A 17,615-nucleotide genomic window follows, 5' to 3' on the forward strand; every position below is an offset into this window, starting at 1 on the left:
GAAGTCAGCAAAGCAAAAAATATCAAAACAGGAACATTTTGACTGGGACCAGGGGACCAAAATGACCAGGGATAACATCATGGAAATAGCTATCCTAAAAAAAAAATCAACTATATGTGACACCCATCATATAGGCACCCTAAAACTTTTCTTTAAATACACCTGCTGTCTCTTAGAAGGCAGGATGATAGTTCTTAAAAAATTAGTCTGCTATCCTACTCATTTGCTAGCAAATTAACAAATTTCTTTCCTTTAATCTTTGAAATTTGTCTTCATTATTCTCATTCAGCATTGGAAACAAAGACTAAATTTTTCAGTACAAAACCACATGACCTGAGTGTTGCCCATCGAGCCCCTTCCTCACACCACACACAGTGCTTAGTGCTTCACACACCTCATCTCTGAGAAAGTGCTCTGTAAACCTTCAGGCACCATTCAGACTACAGTGTGAAGGTGTTGTGAGTTCTTGATTTGTCCTGATGACAATTTCATTTTCCGTAAGCTAGAGAAAGCATGGGGGGCAAATGCACCTAATTCAAAATAACAAAGAATTAGAGAGAAAGTGACAGTATCAGGTAGGAGTTTTATTTACAGATCAGAACACAGAAGAGACCTACACCTTTCCCTGAAAGATTTTCCTATAATCAAAATACTCCAAATTTGTTCCCTTAAACTCTCAAATTTCCTGGATATTCTTTGACAGAATTTGTATCACAAATGTGCTGAGCACCAATCAGAATGAATGTGAAAGGTCTGCAAAATGGGTGTCCTGTGCTCTGTGAGAATCTGAACCCAGAGTCTAAATGTGTGCCAAGTCCAATCCAAAATCTCTCTCAGGTGCACGTGCATGCACACATCCTGACCCCATCCCCACTGCTTCTGCAGAGTCCCAGCAGACCTGGCTTCCACCTGCAACATGTAAAGATCCATTCATGAAGTTTTGTCTCTGGAGGCGTATGATTGAAAAGGACACAGAGAGCTTGTTACTGGAACCCTGCTACCAAATTGTGAAGAGTGAACTGTGCAGATAAATTTTAATTACAACTCCCCACAGTGGGCTCACCTGTTTTGCTGTTTCAGTGAGGGCAGCGGCCTTGGCCTTGCCCTGTTGTTGCACCATCTTGTAAAACAGGCCGTCTCTATTTTGCAGCAAAACACATGGCTCACCATATTCTTCCAGTTTTCCTGAATCCAAAACCTGTTAAGCAGCACAAAGAAATCTGTTAGTAAACAATGTTTCACAGTAACTTATAATAACTCCAACAATATTTCAGAAAGGGGCAGGACAGGGAGAATACAGAGAATCTATTTGGGTGGTAAGACTGGCTGCTATTTAAATAGTTTGATTACCTGAGGTTACTAGTAGATCAAGCCCTAACCTAATGTTTTACTATTATAATGTTATAGGAATAGAAGAAAATCAAAGTTTTAGACTATGATTACAGGCACTTAGCAATCTATATCATTTATATTCTGTCAAAGGCATTTGGGGTTGTTATGATTAGTATTTTTAGCTTTCAGACTCTGAGATTTGAGGGTTGTTTATACAGACATTCAGAGCTGGGAAATTTCTTAATTCAAGAAAATCAAATTCAATTTATCTAAAAAGTACAGTGGTATCATATAAATCAGACAACAGTGACTTGACAGCAAATTAACTGTCAAGTTGGTTTAAAAACACTGAGCAAAACAGTTGTGGACTCTTAAAAAAGTAAATGCTTGCCAGATTATAAATCAGACAACAGTCTGACAGCTCTTTGGGGCTGAATGTTTCCCAGATTTGTCACCTCTTTGGGGCTGAATCCCTTGTCAGTGAGGTTAAAGTGCTTCTGAAAGTTGGTTTTGGTTGTAGTTTATTATCCTGAGAGTGAAAGCCTGACAAAAAAGAGTTGCTACATAAGCAGTTTTAGTATAATCTCTCTGCATTGAAGAAATATCTAGAAATCCAATTTTCTCTTTGAGTAAGACTAAAGAAGCAATTTTTCCAGTAGTCATGTATGCATGTGAGAGTTGGACTATAAAGAAAGCTGAGCACCAAAGAATTGCTTTTGAATTGTGGTGTTGGAGAAGACTCTTGAGAGTCCCTTGGACTGCAAGGAGATCCAACCAGTCCATCCTAAAGGAAATCAGTGCTGAATATTCATTGGAAGGACTGATGCTGAAGCTGAAACTCCAATATTTTGGCCACCTGATGTGAAGAGCTGACTTATTTGAAAAGACTCTGATGCTGGGAAAGATTGAGGGCAGGAAGAGAAGGGGACGACAGTGGATGAGGTGTTTGGGTGGCATCATTGACTCAATGGACATAAGTTTGGGTAAATTCCAGGAGTTGGTGATGGACAAAGAGGCCTGGAGTGCTGTGGTTCATGGGGTTGCAAAGATCAGACATGACTGAGAGACTGAACTGAAGACTTTATACTAGCTTTATATATAAATTAAACAAATATGCCCATAAGCATAAATATTTCCCCTACTTTCTACTGCAATTTTATTACACTCAGGCTCAAATTATTTACTCTGTACCTCTTATATATTCACATAAAAATAAAACAAATCTGATTTAGCTTTCAAGATTAATAAAGAGTTAAGTAACACATAGGCAAAACACATTTGAAGAACACAAGAAAATTTTTCATTAATTTCTGAATTATTCAGCAAATATTTATTACACATTTAATTGTATTCCTGTCACTATGCTAGATGATGTGGAAGAGCCAAACACAAGTGAGTCACAGCCCCTGCCTTCAGGGAGCCTGTCCTGAGAGGAGAGAGAGAAGGAAATCCTCAAATGTCTACAATGCAAGAGAAAAAAATAAAAAGGAGTTTAGTAACAGAAAAGATGACTTCTGTCAGAGGTTCTGAGTATGAACTTCAAGGAGGAGATCGGGCAATGAACTGGGCCTTGAAGAATGGATAGACGTGAACATGCAGAAGTGGGGGTGGGTGGGTGGACAATGGTCATTCCAGACACAGGGAATAACCTAAGTCAAGAGGGCTAGAGGTGAGACTGGCATCTCCTTAAGTGCAGGGTATGCAATCTCCCTTGTTTGGTGTTGCATCTCAGGCCCCTGGCATTGTACATGACAGGTAACAGGCACTTAATACATGCTCATTGGAAGTTAAATGAAAGGAAACTAAATTCAGGACATGAATGAGTGACTACCCGATGGTATAATCTGTCAAGGCTATAGGATGAGATCAGGAGCTTTGGAGAATGAGTCCAGCTGGCATGGGGAATAGCAATGTGGACCTGGAGGACGACATGCCCCAGATTGATGACTGTGGCCAAGAGGGAGAGTGAGAGGGGAAATGAGGGAGGGACAAAGCAGGGTTGAGGACTGAAACTCATTTACATCAAATATCGGAATAAAAGAAAGAAAAAGGACAGTCAGAGAGGAGGGAGAGTTGAAAGGAGCAAGAGTTTAGTGCAGCTCAGACTCATGTCAGGCAACAAGAGCTGAGATGGGACCCAGACTGAAAAATGCCAGGAACAGAATTTTACCAACTTAGCCTTTACATTTACAGCTTTGATCAAAGATTCTAGATATTTCAGAACAAATTGACATAAACAACTATAATTTTTTTCTTTGTGTACAGAAAAAATATGTATAGTATTAACTTTTTTAATTTTAAAACCCTTTAATCTTGAAATTAAAAGTCTCCTGTAATCTCCAGGTATATCTCCATTCTTCCCTTAACTCAAGTTAAACTATAAAGTAAACCACACATTCAATTTAGTGTGACAAGAATCCCTCAACTCTCAACCCCAATGAATACCAACCTCAAATTGCTTGTCACTCTCTAGTAGGTTTAGGAAAAATACATTATATTATCTAATTCAGTTATATAAATGCAATAAAGATGTGTTTATCTGGCTTCTGTATCTGCTGATATTCCAGCTAGTTGTCCTAGACATAAAACCTAAATGGACCCAATGCAAGATAATTTAATTCATTTTTATTGGTAGGATGCCTTCAATGACAATGGGGTGGCTGCAGGGAGAGGTGGAAGGCAAGGACAGGGTGAAAGAAAAACCTGAAAAAGGGCTTGAAACAGGTAAAGTTCACAGCATCATTCACTTACTGTGGAAGAAGTGAGAACAGTATAGAAATGCAATGCTGAGAGATAAGAAATAACAAAGTGACAGGTAAAGAGTAGAAGGAAAAGGTTACTTTTCCCATTAGCATTCAAGAACACAAAATGAGTGACTAAAGATGCTCCATGCTAAACATCTCTGGATTCTAAGAGTCACTGTTCTACAATCTTGGATTGTCACCCGGTCCCTCACAAACTCTGCAGGAGAAGCCTACTTCTTACTGAGATGTTCTTGTCCTGTGACCAGCTGCACTGCTTGGAGCCTAGAGCATCCCTTTGGTTGGCAATCCCCGACTCCTGTCATCTGCTTCCACAGAGCTCACTTCTGTGCATATTCAGATCAGGGGAGTGAGGCTACAGGCACTGCCTCAGTGCTGACAGTCTGGTATCTATTCAGTGTCCCCACTGATGATCCCACCTGACAATGCATGGGGAGGAGGGTGGGAGGTGATTTTCTAGAAACTACCTAAGAAGTCAAAAGCTCCATTATATCATTGGACATAAGGAATTTGAGGTATTACTGACCATTTATTCCTGATTATTACCTGTTTAGTGTGGAACATCAAAATCACTGGTTAACTCCATCTGCTGCCTCTTGTGCATTGTGCAGGCCTTCTTTATCTATTTACTTCATCACTAATCAGCATCAATTGTATACTCTGGAGTCTTGTGATGACTAGTATTTATACAGTGGGTGAAATAAGCTCATTGACCAGACTAGGTTAGGCTGAAAATACCTTGCTTCTTTTGGGCTTATTTGTTGCCAAAGGTTTTTCCTTTGAGGGATGATTTCCTTGTCATTTAATAAGCCACAACCTAAAATCTATTGAAACTCAGCAAGCAACAGAAGGGAAGAACAAAAGAGAGAGAATAGAAAGAAAAAGAGAGAAAATGAAGGGAGAAAGAAATGGAGGAGATAAAACTAAGGAAGAAAATATTAAATTACTAAGGAAGAAAGAGCCAAACAAACCTGAAAGAAAGACACTAGACAGACATCCAGAGACCAAAGTTTGGAGCTTGCTGTGTCTGCAATGCCTGGATACATTGTATAAGAGACTTGCTAGTAAAAAAAAAAAAAAGAGAGAGAGACTTGCTAGTTGTTCATCTACAGTCACTCAATCTCCATCTGCCTTTCTTTCTACACTTTCATCTGTGATGCAGAAGTTGTCTCTGCAAATCCTATTTCAGAGGCTCTTTGGCCTGCTGGCCCTTTGTGAGGTTCTGCCAGTAGGGGGCACTAGAGGGAGGAGGAAGGTGGGAAACAGAGCAAATGGTCTCCCTCCTTTCTGCTACTTCTGCAACATAACCCCAGCTTCTATCAGCACATGGAGAACTAGCCTCATCATGCTTACTCACAAATATGATCAGTAGTTAGACAATGACCTCCCCTTGGAGGTTGCTCAGTCATGTCCGACTCTTTGCGACCCCATGAATTACAGCACACCAGGCCTCCCTGTCCATCACCAACTCCCGGAGTTCACTCAAACTCACGTCCATCTAGTCAGTGATGCCATCCAGCCATCTCATCCTTTGTCATCCCCTTCTCCTCCTGCCCCTAATCCCTCCCAGCATCAGAGTCTTTTCCAATGAGTCAACTCTTCGCATGAGGTGGCCTAAGTATTGGAGTTTCATCTTTAGCATCAGTCCTTTCAATGAACACCCAGGACTGATCTCCTTTAGAATGGATTGGTTGGATCTCCTTACAGTCAAAGGGACTCTCAAGAGTCTTCTCCAATACCACAGTTCAAAAGCATCAATTCTTCCGCACTCAGCTTTCTTCACAGTCCAACTCTCACATCCCTACATGACCACTGGAAAAACCATAGCCTTGACTAGACAGACCTTTGTTGGCAAAGTAATGTCTTTGCTTTTGAATATGCTATCTAGTTTGGTCATAACTTTCCTTCCAAGGAGTAAGCATCTTTTAATTTCTGTACTGAACTGAACTGAACTGGAGGTCTCAGCACTGACTCATAAGACTTCTTCTCTGAGTCTTAGGTCTGGAGATCTGTCTTAGGACATAGTCATTTCTTCCTAAAATTATTACCCCAGTGATTCATTTTTCCAGTCCTCCATTTCCTACATAACAAATTTTCTTTATTAAATCCTTTCTGTTTAAATACTTTTTCTCATTAGGCCTTTTCTCCTCAATGCCTCCTCTCTGAGAGCACATATTGTGAATGTCCCATCAATTGGGAAATTCTTCAACTTCACCTAACAACTGCCTGGCAGTGTAATGAAATGCTGTTTTTATTAAGGGAATACAAAAATGCTGAAAGAACTGTGACACAGTAAAAATGACTTTGCTGCACCACTCTGAAATCTGAAGTCGCATTGTGAGTTTGGAATATTTTCATGGTTGGATACCTTAAAAAAAAAAAAAAAAACAGAAATTCAAATAAACTTTTAAATAAGAAATTACTGTTTCCTATTCCTAAACATTACTGAATGTATTATTTAATAGTACATTCTGAAACTACACTTAAGTACTTGAGTTATTGTCAAGGATGAAAAAAAAAATAATTAATTAATTAGAAGTTTTAATCAAGTTTTACAAGGAAGAATAAATTTTAAAATTGAAGGTAAATGGAGACAATGGAAATCCCATAGGTGAGGGCCTTACCATTATCCTGTCACTGTCAATAATGGTGCTCAACCTGTGTGCGATGGTTAGCACAGTACACTGTGCAAATTTCTCACGGATCTTTTTTTGTATTAACTCATCAGTGCTGGAATCAAAGAATTGCATTTTGTTAAGTAAAGACAGGAAAAGCAGACTTAAGACTTGAAAATATCACATGATATTTTTATGCTTTTAATAATCAATAGTTAAGACATAATCCTGCTCTTGAAACACTAAGTATAAAAAGTCTTTATTGTTGTTGTTTAGTTGCTAAATTGTGTCTGACTCTTTTGCAACCTCATGGATTATAGCCCACCAGGCTCTTCTGTCCATGGGATTTCCCAGGCAAAAATACTGGAGTGGGTTGCCATTTCCTGCTCCATGAAATCTTCCCAACCCAGGGGAAAGTCTACTTGGAAACTTACTATTTTTCATAAAACAATGGAAAGTTGTCTTCCTGCCAAATTACTTGAAACTATCAGGAGCTGGATTTACAAATCTAGCTCTCTCAGGATGCCTGATAATAACATTATTACCACATTTTGATTTCTTCCTTTGTTTTCTGGAATTATTGTTATCAGGAGATGTCTTTGGGGCAAATAGAGCACATAAAAAACATTTCTCAACATCATTAAATATTTCCCATTTACTATATTTAAAATTCAGATTCCATGTTTCATGAATCTCAGCTCCATACCTTGGATCCACATGTGCTGTGGCTTCATCAATAATCAATATCTGATTTTTTCAGAATATTCCTGGCAAGGCACACCAGTTGTTTTTGCCCAACACTTAAGTTCGATCCAGATTCTACTAATTCAGTATCCATTTTATCAGGAAGCTCTTCGATGATTTCTTTAAGTTGAACCTGTGCATATAGAAAGAAGAATGACATTTTCTTAAACAAACAAATACTGAAGTAGACAAGCCTCTTAGACATTAGAGCTTTGATGTCCTCAGGACTTCTTATGTATCTTACATGTACAGCCAGTAATGGGGAGAACTCTTTCCAAAGAGGAAGGAGAAGGTCTTTCCAAAGAAAGTCAAAAAACTAAGCTATTTCTCTCAGTACGATTTGAACAGAAAAGTTTAAAGGACTCTATGGATGAGTCAAATTTCCCAAAAATAGATTTGACAAAAAAGGTTGAGCTCCCTGGTAGTTCAGATGTCGTCACAACCGGAGACCTGGGTTCGATCCCTGATTAGATCTCCTGGAGAAGAAAAAGAAAGTATTCTTGCCAAAAAACTCCCACGGACGGAGGGGCATGGTAGGCTACAGTCCATTTCTCTCAGTATTATTTGAGCAACTTCACTTTCTACTACACTGCTGCTGCTGCTAAGTCGCTTCAGTCGTGTCTGACTCTGTGAGACCCCATGAGACAGCCCACTAGGCTCCTCTGTCCCAAAAATAGAGTGGGTTGCCATTTCCTTCTCCAATTTTGAAAGTGAAAGTGAGTTGCTTTACACCCCATAAAGGCTCCTCTGTCCTTGGGATTTTCCAGGCAAAATTAAATATATAAATAAATAAAAACATATATATATTAATTGTATGAAGTATGGTTCTCTAAATATATAATCTTATCAGCACTTTACCATTTTGGAAAGTCCAAATGTCTAAAAAAATAAATTCAAATAATGGCAAATTGTACCTCATAGATCTGTAAAACCAGAGCTATTTTGGTGATGATTCTTTCTCATGTTTAATCCTATAATTGTGAACAAGTCAAGTGTGTTTTCTTCAATGTTATAATTTTGAAAAGTTTTTTTTTAACTGTAATTTATTTACTATATTATTTTAGTTTCAGGTATACAGCAAAGTGAATCAGTTTATATATATATATATATATATATATATATATATATATTTCCTTCAGATTATTTTCCACTGTAATTTACTATCAGTCAGTTCAGTTTAGTTCCTCAGTCCTGTATGACTCTTTGCCACCCCATGGATTGCAGTGCACCAGGCTTCCATCATCAGTGTCCATCACCAACTCCCCAAGCCTGCTCAAACTCATGTCCATCAAGTTGGTGATGCCATCCAACCACCTCATCCTCTGTCCTCATCTCCTCCTCCTGCCTTCAATCTTTCCCAGAATCAGGGTCATTTCAAATGAGTCAGCCCTTCACATCAGGTGGCCAAAGTATTAGAGTTTCAGCTTCAGCATCAGTCCTTCCAATGAACACCCAGGACTGATTTCCTTTAGGATGGCCTGGTTGGATCTCCTTGCAGTCCAAGGGACTCTCAAGAGTCTTCTCCAACACCACAGTACAAAAACATCAATTCTTTGGGGCTCAGTTTTCTTTATGGTCCAACTCTTACATCCATACATGACTGCTGGAAAAACCATAGCTTTGACTAGACAGATCTTTGTCAGCAAAGTAATGTCTCTGCTTTTTAATATGCTGTCTAGGTTGGTCATAGTTTTTCTTTCAAGGAGCAAATTGTCTTTTAATTTCATGGCTGCAGTCACCATCTGCAGTGATTTTGTAGCCTAAAAAATAAAGTCTGTCACTGTTTTCATTGTTTCCACATCTATTTGTCATGAAGTGATGGGACCAGATGCCATGATCTTTGTTTTTTGAATGTTGAGTTGTAAGACAGCTTTTTCACTCTCCTTTTTCACTTTCATCAAGAGGTGCTTTTGTTCTTCTTCACTTTCTGCTTTAAGGGTGGTGTCATCTGTATATCTGAGATTATTGATATTTCTCCTAGAAATCTTGATTCCAATGTGTGCTTCATCCAGCCCAGCATCTCACATGATGTACTCTGCATGTAAGTAAATTAGCAGGGTGACAATATACAGTCTTGACATACTCTTTTCCCAATTTGGAACCAGTCCATTTTTCCATGTCTGGGTCTAACTGTTCCTTCTTGACCTGAATACAGATTTCTCAGGAGGCAGGTCAGGTGGTCTGGTATTCCCATCTCTTTCAGAATTTTCCACAGTTTGTTGTGATCCACAAAATCAAAGGCTCTGGCATAGTCAATAAAGCAAAAGTAGACATTTTTCTGAAACTCTCTTGCTTTTTCAATGATCCAACAGATGTTGGCAATTTGATCTGTGGTCCCTCTGCCTTTTTAAATCCAGCTTGAACATCTGGAAGTTTACAGTTCACTTACTGTTGAAGCCTGGTTTGGAGAATTTTGAGGATTACTTTACTAGCATGTAAGATGAGTGCAACTGTGAAGTAGTTTGGACATTCTTTGGCATTGCCTTTCTTTGGGATTTGAATGAAAACTGACCTTTCCCAGTCCTGTGGCCACTACTAAGTTTTACAAATTTGTTGGCAAATTGAGTGCAGCACTTTAACAGCATCATCTTTTAGGATTTGAAATAGTTCAACTGGAATTCCATCACCTCCACTACCTTTGTTCATAGTGATGCATCCTAAGGCCCATTTGACTTCACAGTCCAGGATGTCTGGCTCTAGGTGAGGGATCACACCATCATGGTTATCTGGGTCATTAAGATCTTCTATAGTTCTTGTATAGTTCTTCTGTGTATTCTTGCCACCTTTCCTTAATATCTTCTACTTCTGTTAGGTCCATACCATTTCTGTCCTTTATTGTGCCCATCTTTGATGAAATGTTCCCTTTGTATCTTCAATTTTCTTGAAGCAATCTCTAGTCTTTCCCATTCTATTGTTTTACTTTTTTCTTTTCATTTTTCACTTAAGTGAAGTGAAAGTGAAGTCACTCAGTCCTGTCTGACTCTTTGTGACCCATGGACTGTAGCCCACCAAGGTCCTCCATCCATGGGATTCTCCAGGCAAGAATACTGGAGTGGGTTGCCATTTCCTTCTCCATTTTTCACTTAGAAGACTTCCTTATCTCTCCTTGTTATTCTTTGGAACTCTTCATTCAGATGAGTATACATTTCCTTTTCTCCTTAGCCTTTCACTTTTTCTCAGCTATTTGTAAGGCCTCCTCAGGCAACAATTTTGCCTTTTTGTATTTCTTTTTATTAGGGATGGTTTTGATCACCGCCTCCTGTACAATGTCATGAACCTCCATCCATAGTTCTTCAGGCACTCTGTCTATCAGATCTAATCCCTTACTGTAAGGTACTCTAGTTCCCTGTGCTATACAGTAAATCCTTGTTGCTTCTCTATTTTATGTATAGTAGTTTGTATCTGTGAATTTCATATTCCTGATTAATCCCTCTCTTTCCCCTTTGGTAACCATAAGTTTATTTTCTATGTCTGTGAGTCTGTTTCTTTATATATATATATATTAGTTTGCTTTATTTTTTAGAATCCACATATAAGTGATATCATATAATATTTGTCTTTCTCTGACTTCACTTAGGATGATTTTCTAGGTCTATCCATGTTGCTGCAAATGGCAATATTTCATTGCTTTTTATGTCTGTATAACACAATATGCATACATATACACATATAAAATATGTGTGTTTTATATATTTATGTGTGTATGTTGCCATATCTTCAAAAGATGTTGTCTTGTCTGTTGACAGAAACTTGAGTTCCTTCTATATCTTGGCTATTGCAAATAGTGCAGCAATGAACCCTGGGGTGCATGTTCTTTTCAAATTAGTATTTCCATTTTCCCCAGATATATACACAGGAGTATAATTGCTGGATCATGTGGTAGCTCTATTTTTAGTTTTTTAAGGAACCTCCATACTGTTTTCCACACATCAATTTACATTCCCACCAACAGTGTCTTGGGGATTTCCCAAGTGGCTCAATGGTAAAAAATCCAGCTACCAATGCAGGAGATGAAAGAAATGTGGGTTTGATCCTGGGTCAGGAAGATCCTCTGGAGAAGGAAATAACAACCCACTCCAGTATTCCTGCCTGGAAAATCCTGTGGACAGAAGAGTCTGGCAGGCTACAGTTCATAGGGATGCCAAAAGTCAAACATGACTGAGCATACACACACACAGCAGTGTGTTGGAGTTCCTTTTTTCCTACATCTTCTCTAGCATTTATTATTTATAAACTTTTTGATGATAGCCATTCTGACTGGTATGAGTTTGTACCTCATTGTGGTTTTGATTTGCATTTTTCTAATAATTAATAATGCTGAGCATCTTTTCATGTGTCTATTGGCCATCTGTATGTCTTCTTTGAATAATTTCATAAATGTTTTTCAGTGAAAATTCAGGAAAACAAGACCACAACACAAGAAGTTATTTACCCCAGACTGAAACTGTCAGAATAAAACTAGTAAAAGATTTCATTGTGAGTGCTTTTGTCCACATTTAATCTATCCTGAATAAAATCAAAATTGTAAGAAAAAAAAAATGGCCTTTTTAACTTTGACCCAAAGATAATCTGTAAAACCATTACACCTCTGCCCTAGGAAGGAGTTTTTATCTAACACCTTTGGAGGATGGCACCAAACCTTAAAATCAACTCTTGAATATTTGTTTTGGAGAAATATTATAGATTAAGAACAAAATTCAGACTGTGCTTGAAATTAGAGAACAGAGAGTAAATACACTTCAAATTAAAGGATTAAAGATTGATGAGTGATGGCCAATTAGTGTACACAGAATTACAAAGGCAAATTACAAAACACCAGAGTGAGTGGGCAATGTTTTCATGGTATCCTAAATGCTGGAGTACTTCCATGGATGTTATCCTGAATTGTGTTCCTTATGAAAGTCTAATCCATAGAAATGGGAATTCTGAGTAAGGATTAAACATGGTATTAGTATTTAGTGATAGCTTGAAAGATATGCAAAATCTGAAGGATAAGATATGGATTATGAGATAAATGGCTGCATTGAAAATTATCAAATGAAAGTCAGCTTAATCACCCCCACCTCCGCCACCTCATTACAAGGAAGAGGCTTTACTGAATATTCTATGAAACATATTCCATAAATCTAAACTCAAGTGATGGGACTGATAGAGTGTAACACTGGCAAGACTTTCTCAATTTTCCTTCTTAGTTGACTTTGGAAATCCTTGTAAATGCAAACTGGTCTTTCTTAAGACTGACATCATGACTGTGAGGAAATAACCTCAAACCTATTGGTGACTCAGGTGATATCTCACCACTAATCTGTTTTTTTTACTTTCCTTCAAGTTGTCTACATATGCCTGACAAGGAATAAGCTGTTGTGAGGTGAAAATGTTTTCCAGAACACATGGTTTTCTGAGACTCTAATTTCATTTATGGATCAGAGATGGTTGACAATACTATAAATATAAGACCTTTTGTAGTGTAATCATATAAACAAGTTATAATTATTTAAATGGAAAAAAAGACAAAAGAGACAGTAAACAATAACTAGGAGTTACAACTGGAGAATCTGAAAACATATCAGATAATAGTGTAATGCAGCGAAGTGAAGTGAAAGTCGCTCAGTCATATCCAACTCTTTGAGACCCCATGGACAACAGTCTATAGAATTCTCCAGGCCAGAATACTGGAGTAGGTAAACTTTCCCTTCTCCAGGGGATCTTCCCAACTCAGGGATCGAACCCAGGTCTCCCGCATTGCAGGTGGATTCTTCACCAGCTGAGCCACAGGGAAGCCCAAAAAATACTGGAGTGGGTAGCCTATCCCTTCTCCAGCAGATCTTCCAGACCAAGGAATCCAACTGAGGTCTCCTGCATTGCAGGCAAATTCTTTACTAACTGAGCTATCAGGGAAGCCCAATAGTGTAATATTACTATCAAATTTCTTGAGTGAGATATTAGTATAATGTTATGTAGGAGAATGTTCTTGTTTTTAAAAAGTGTATGTTTACATATTTAGGATGAGTTGCAACTTAAAAAAAAATTTCTGCAACTTACTTTCAAACAGTTCAGCAAAATATAGATGATAGAAGAGAGAAAGCAAATACAAAAAAAAAAAATCAACCAAACCTTAAAATAATTACTCTTAGAGAAAATAAGTCTTACAGTTGACAAACCTTTGTCAAGAGTCATAAAATGTTAATAGGCCTTCTAAGCCAGAAGATGATGTAAATCCTAAACCATTTGTATTGACAAACAAAGACTATATGGTGAATTTTGGTGAAGTTATATATGTATTCATCATACCATTCCTTGCATATTCCTGTGATTTGAAAGTTTTAAAACAGAAAATTGAGACCTTGAACCTAGACAGACTAGGCATAAGTCCTGCCTGGTCTGCCAATTGGGCAATTTCCTAAGCTTAATCTATCTTAGCTTCCTAAACTCTACTTTTATTTATTTATTTTTTTTCCTAAACTCTAAATAAGACTATAATATTGTAGTATTCCTTCCTTCCTCCTAACATTTTTAGAGTATAATGTGAGTCAGTATGTGTAGAATCTACAACAGAGGTTGATAAGAAGAGATAAACAGATATTGTCCATTGTTAATAGTGCTGTCAGCTATCCTCTCCTCATGTTCTACTTTATTCTTCTCCCTGCATGTTTCAATACTGAGACTTTATTTCACACACATTGGTGGTTTGGTGGTTTTCTTTTACCTTCTCTATAAGAAGATAAACTCCAAAAGGATAGAGATTTTGTCTCTTCTGGTAACTGTGATAGCCCCAGAATCTGCAACACTACCTATCCAAAAAACTCTCAATACACATTTGTTGGAAGTATGAATGAAGCAACAAGTGCATCTTATCTTGTGACATAACCTGTTTCTATAAGATAGGAAATAAATCCATACATAATTTTATATAATACTATTTTCTCATTAAATATCATTGTAAAAGAAATATATTCCTTATAACAACAATTAACTGGCCCCAAGATATCATAATATCTAACTTTAAACTATGGAAACTTTTTTTTAAAAAGTTGGTAATTTAAGAAAAACAGAGAAAATAGAACTATTTGAAATTACATATCTTGTATAGAATAGTTCAGATCATTTTTGAGCTTGGGAAAATAATAAACTACAGCAAAACTGAAAATAATAAGCTGAACTTATAGGACACCTCAGTTCTATCATCATAAACACTTTCAAATAACCTAGTAAATAAATCATCTTTCTCAACCAGGTGTCAATGTCCCTCACAGAAGGTTAACACAGATGTAAGATGGTTTCTACATTTTGTGAACCCTTACTTTTCAAAATGAAAGGCTGGTGTAGGCTGGAAAGAGACAGTGAAATGCAATCAGCAAATGGGGAAGAGCTATTACCAGAGCAGAGCCAGCAGTAAATTAAGTAAAGGGGGAGCTTGTTCACCTAAATACAAGGCCCTGGGAAATGGGCCTGTGACCTGTCGCCATAGCAAGGACTGAACCGTGCGTGTACAGGTTGCTGATGCCCAGATTTTTGTATCTTGGCTTCCTGTGTGATGAGACATACTTGTATTTTAACAGAGATACTATCAACGGTTCATATAACTGGATGTTTTCTGCACAGTTTTGACATGACATACTATATTCTCAATTGTAAACTCCTGGATCAAAACTGTTTTGTTTTTTTCAGTGGAAGCAACACACTGCTGATTCCTTTCCAGAGTTTTATCTACTGTGCTCTTTTAATCTTTGAGTGATAAAGTGCTTCATCTTTAAGCACTACTCTATATATTTGTAGAGCTGCTGTTGTTTTTTTAGGTGCTCTAACTTCTAATGAACATTCTTCAGTGTATAGTAAGTTGGCTATTTTTCAGAAATTGAAAAACATATTTTTAACATATTTTGAAAAATAACCATGATGAGAGGGACAGCATCCATAGGGCTATCTCCCTTATGGATGTTCATCTCTAACAGGAGAGAATGAGGAGGCAGAAATAGAGGACTTTAAAAAAATTTTAAAAGCATCTTTTCCTTTTAGTTAAAGTTCTTTTTTTTAAATTTATTATTATTATTATTTTTACTTTACAATTTTGCATTGGTTTTGCCATACATCAACATGCATCCACCACAAGAGTAAAATGGGTGCCCCCTTACTCTCAGGTCAACTGTATTAGTTTTGATTGACAGTTTCACTTTGGCTTTATTTATAAAGCAATGACTGGGGTTTTTAATCCACCTAAAAACTGACCTCATTACTTAGACTGAGAAATCATCCCATCATGGTGTTCCTCTAGGAATTATTTCTTTATGAGATTTACATGTTTTCCAGTGAAGATCCGTAAACAATATGTACAAAGGACATAAAGAAATAACTCCCAGAGGAACACAATGATGGGATGATTTCTCACTTTAAGATATATCACTAAAATAATAGGGTTAATTTCAGAAGCAATAACAGAAACCACACACTTTACTTTGTGACATAAACTCATATTTATTTCTGTTTATGGAAAGTTCCAAATGTAGTCTAAATAAATGTAGATCTTAGTATCATGTACCACTCATCATTTTAGAATTGAGAGGCTACTAAATTTTATTTTAATTTTAGCTCCTTCAGATTAATTAACAAGGTAAGGCCAAGTTCTAAGAGAGTTTTTAACAGGATTTGTCTCCAACCAACATTTCTTTTCTGCCCATGGAATAATGTTTTCTAAAATTTTAAAGTAATTTTTCTGAGAATCTCTGAAGAGAGATCTCAAGCTCAGAAATAAACGGGGATATACCAGGGCTTCCAGTTTAAAATGTGTCCCAAATTCACCAGTAAATGCCTCCTATGACCTCAAGAGCAGTCTATCATCCTACCTTTATTTACACTTAATGGTTTATTGTTCTCCCCACCTCTTTTCTTCTAGAATTTCACTGTAGAAAGACTTACAAACTTAAGTGAAAGCAGAGGCCCACTGTTTTCCAATTAGGATAAGGTGAAGTAACAGCCTGATTTAGGAAAATAAAATTCCCACAATTGCTGGATGGCAGGGTGGGTATGTAAAGACCCAGTGCTGACAACCTTCAGAACCCAGAATTACTGGCAGGAAATTCTCAGACCTCCAAATCTGCTGACTCATAGTCAAAGGCCCTCTATGAATTACACATCTCAGTGCTATCTCTGGAAGAGTGACACCAAAAGATGAAAACACTGATTCTAAACAACAATGTGAGCAATTGCTTTCTGGTATTTTTGACAAAAAAATAAGATACAATTCTCTAAAATAAGAGAAAGTAAATATTCACTGCCTATTTGTGCAACACATACTTTTTCAAGGTAAAAGACCTGGCTAGGTATTTTCTATAAGAGCCTAGAAGTCTGCCTATTATTTAGAAGTCTAGGTAGAGTTTCTGCCATCAGTACCTTAGAATAAATTTGCAAAACTAGGGAAAATCCACAAAAATAATTAACATTAAAAAAAAAAAGAGCACCTTAACAGTCAAAATCCTTTTCATGCAAGACTGAGGAGGTTCAAAGTAGTGGGTCAAAGAGAAATATGACATAAATAATAGAAAATCCTCTAGAAATGAACTTAGTACAAAGCCTCAGCAAAAGCTCCAGAGTTCTGTGAACAGCATATGCTCTGCAGCATTGAATGATGAAGCTGCTAATAAATAATTATAACTTTTCAAATGGATAATATACCTTTAATAAACTCTTTCTTATGAAATTTCATACCATGTTACTGGCATGATCTCATTTATCTTTCTGTTAATAATGAAAAACAACTGATATCTCCACATAGTAGATATTTCCTAAGATCAAAAGAATAAAAATGAATTTTGCAAATTAAGGTAATTAATTCACTAGGTCACTAGTAGAATTTTAACACATAATTTTACCTTCTAGTTTAATGTTCTACTAAGGACAAAGAAAGAGGAGAGTGAAAAAGTTGGCTTAAAGCTCAACATTCAGAAAACTAAGATCATGGCATCCGGCTCCATCACTTCATGGGAAATAGATGGGGAAACAGTGGAAAGAGTGTCAGACTTTATTTTGGGGGGCTCCAAAATCACTGCAGATGGTGATTACAGCCATGAAATTAAAAGACGCTTACTCCTTGGAAGGAAAGTATGACCAAGCTAGATAGCATATTCAAAAGCAGAGACATTACTTTGCCAATAAAAGTCCGTCTGGT

The 17,615-nt window shown here is 37.2% G+C and overlaps 1 non-coding gene across 1 annotated transcript in view; it reads right to left on the minus strand.

Moving 5' to 3' along the window:
• Window positions 1-424: 424 nt before the first annotated feature.
• Window positions 425-17,615, minus strand: part of LOC102287322 (ATP-binding cassette sub-family C member 4) — a 236,515-nt gene continuing 219,324 nt past the window's right edge. The window contains exons 28-31 of the transcript XR_011466364.1: window positions 7,416-7,586; window positions 6,719-6,824; window positions 1,064-1,198; window positions 425-502 (exon numbers count right to left, since the gene is read on the minus strand). This is a non-coding gene — a transcript (ATP-binding cassette sub-family C member 4). The remainder of the gene's footprint in view (window positions 503-1,063; window positions 1,199-6,718; window positions 6,825-7,415; window positions 7,587-17,615) is intronic.

This window comes from Bos mutus, chromosome 12 (genome assembly GCF_027580195.1).
Source record: "Bos mutus isolate GX-2022 chromosome 12, NWIPB_WYAK_1.1, whole genome shotgun sequence".
Taxonomy (NCBI): Eukaryota; Metazoa; Chordata; class Mammalia; order Artiodactyla; family Bovidae; genus Bos; species Bos mutus.